This window comes from Gavialis gangeticus, unplaced genomic scaffold (genome assembly GCF_001723915.1).
Source record: "Gavialis gangeticus isolate Ggan-Ray unplaced genomic scaffold, GavGan_comp1, whole genome shotgun sequence".
Lineage (NCBI taxonomy): Eukaryota > Metazoa > Chordata > Crocodylia > Gavialidae > Gavialis > Gavialis gangeticus.
This window is the reverse complement of record NW_017729031.1, coordinates 60,397,440-60,400,716: the sequence shown is the minus strand read 5'-3', so window position 1 is coordinate 60,400,716 and position 3,277 is coordinate 60,397,440.

Genomic DNA, 3,277 nt, shown 5'->3' with positions numbered 1-3,277 from the left:
TACGTGGCCGCGACTGCAGCGGGGACGCCCGCGGCGTCCCACAGCGCCCCCCGCAGCTGCGGCCGCAGCGAGCCCCGCCTCCCCACGCCCCGTATGCGTGCGTGTGTGCGCGTGAAGCCTCCGGCCAGACAGCCCGTATTTCACAGCGGAGACAAACACGAGGATCCCGATCTGTCCTTCCCGGTGTTTTCTATCCACTGTCTTGTCTGCACGGAGCGTAAAGACGCAGCCGCAGGCGGGTTTGCGTCGCGGCTCTTCCGCCGGTTATCATCATCGGGTTGCAAACCTGACACCATCCAATCGCATGTGTTTCGGGGCTCTAAGTTAGATGCAGCCTTCGTCTCCATCCTGTTTTGTTAATGCAGCGATTGTACTAGACTGAAGTCTATAAAAAAGCTTAAATTTTAAGTCAGTTTCACATGATTTTTGTTCTCTGTTTCACACAAAACAACATGAATTGCAACGCCTGGGTTATTCCTGTGTCGTCATCACATACAATTCTCCTATGAAAGACCTGTTCTTCTATGGCCTTTGGGTAGGATCCCACAAGACCGCCCTTGGCCTTAGCACTAGAGATTCTTTCTGGGGACAGGATGCTCACCAGTGGGTATTTTGGAGGGGTATTTTGCTGGGAATTTTTCTTTTTTATTTCTTTTATATAGCAGGTATTTTTATCAGGTGGCAGATTTTGGCATACTCAAGACTGTGTTTTACTTAGCATTTTAGGATCGAGTGCATAACAGGTGTTCTCTGAATGTCTTGAGGCAATGCTTTAGGGCAGCAGTCCCTAAACCGTGGTACCAGGTACCACCAGTGGTATGCAGACAACCTGTCAGTGGTACACCCTTAACAGATTGATTATAATGACTTTATATGACAAAAAATTAGTGGTGGTATTTAAGGTTGAACTGACAAATTTGCTGGTGGTACTTAAGGCTGTATCATTTTAAGTTAGTGGTGTGTAGTCTGTCAGAGTTTGGGAACTGCTGCTTCAGGGGTGTAATGCGTAGTTTCTAGAAGCAAGGATGAGTTGTTGGGGTTTGGGGAATGAACAAGGCCACATCCAGACAGGTGCAGCCTTGAGGTATGTGGCACAGCAGACTCCGTCTGCAGCACCACACACCACATGTTCAGGCAGCAGTGCAAAGAGTGGGTTTTGACCCAGGGAAATCCTGGGGTCAAAAAACCCATACAGAAAAAAGTGGGGCAGCACATGTGGTGGCAGCACGCACAGCCCAAAACCAAAGCCTGGCCAGCCCAAGCCACGGTCCAGCTGTTGGCCAGGTTTCCAGCTGCAGGATTGCCACAGCTGCATCTTCCCCAAACCCCAGGGCCCACAGGTAAGTTGCTGGCCCCAGCCTTCCCTACCCCTCAGGGTGACCTACCGCGCACTACAGCGCACATGGCACAGGCATTCCCCAAGGACAAGCAGCAGACACACCATGTGCTACTGCTGCTTTTTCCCCAGGTAACCAATGTCCGTGCTTGTCTGGACACAGCCCAAGGTTGTATTCTGGTGATGTTTTGAGGTTGAGTGAAAGCAGTTTTTCTACAGTGCACTATACAGCATTTTGAACACATTTTGAGTGATGAGTTGCGAATGTCTCTGAAAGGGTCACTGTTTTTGGTACACTGTGAGAAGAAACATTGCTCTGGAGGAGGGCACGGACATGGTGCTTTTGAGGGTATAGTGCAATAGAACAGTGTCTCAGGAAGCAGCAGTGTATCTAAGAGCGTGCATTTGATTTATCTCAGAGCTTTTGGACTACTGCATAATGGAGCAGTTTGGACAACTAGAGTGCCAGCTTTTTAGCTTAGTGGGGAGCTTGTTTGGAGTGGTAGGGCCACTGCATTAAATTTGGAAGTGTTTTGGTTTATGGAACAGGGGCTATGGAACAGGTTGTAGCCAGGTTGGTCTAAGGACATAGGCAGACAAGGTTTTTTTGGGTGAATCTCACATCTTTTATTAGACCAACTTAAATAGTTGGAAAACAATTAAGCAAGCTTTTGGGTTCAGGCTGAGGAAGTTTCAGCAATTGGTGTGTGCTCTTCCTGGATGGAATGAAAAGTAAGAAGCCAGAGGCTGGGCTGGTATGCATATCTCATCCAATGCACCAAATGCCCTGATGGAAAATACTTAGGAGAGACCAAACAACTGCGCACCAGAACGAACGCACACCGGAAATCTATCAAAGACAGAAATACCCAATTACCGGTGGAGGCACATTTCTCACAAGAAAACCACTCTCTCTCCAATCTCTCAGTCCTGATCCTCAAAGGAAACTTACAAAACACTTCCCAGAGACGAGCCTATGAACTGCACTTCATCAACCTCCTGGATACTAAAAATCATGGACTAAATATAGACATTGGATTTATGACACATTATAACTTGCCTGACATCTGACTCCCCAGGTATCTCTCCACTATTCATCCCCCTACTCTCCCCCACACTTAGCCTGTCTCTTACCCATTGACATTTTCACTGACTACCTGTCTTGTATGCATACCAGCCCAGTCTGGCTTTACTTTTCATTCCATCCAGGAATGAAAAGTAAAGAACTGCTGAAACTTCCTCAGCCTGACGAAGGGTTTTTGAACCCGAAAGCTTACTTAATAATGGTTTTCCAACTATTTAAGTTGGTCTAATAAAAGATATCAGATTCACCCAAAGAACCTTGTCTGCTTTGGTTTATGGAAGAGTTTTATGGGTAAAAAGTGAGGTTTGGGTTTGGGGTGGAGAATTTTCAGTGGGCAGCCTACAACATCCATACTAACACCAGAGGCAGGGCATCAGCCCGGCAGGATGAGGGTGTCCAGTGAGCCGCTGTCAATCCTTTCTCACGGACTAAGGGAGCTCCGGCTCCGCAACGGCTTCTTAGGCACTAGCACACCCCAGCAAGTGCGAGCGTGAGGTAGGAGTGGAAGGGCAGGAGAGAGAGGAGAGCTTCTATTGGCTGAATCGGAGCCAATAGGATCGTTCCGTTTCGCGCGGACAGTTGGGAGCTGAACTCCCAAGCCGTTGACAAGCAGCGCTGGTGTATTGTCTATATCACGCCTCCACCCCCCCCCCCCAAGCCCGCCTCCATGAGCACGGCAACCAATGAGCAGGCGGGGTGTCGAGCACTGCCACCTGTGATTGGACAATTTCGTTGCGTTCTGTCTCGGAGACAGAGCGCAGAGTGCGGGTGGCTGCGGGCGGGTCAGTGCGGGCTTGGGTCCGCTAGCGGGAGGGGCTGGGCACTTCACTGTGGGTTCAAGCGCCGTCTCCTGCTCC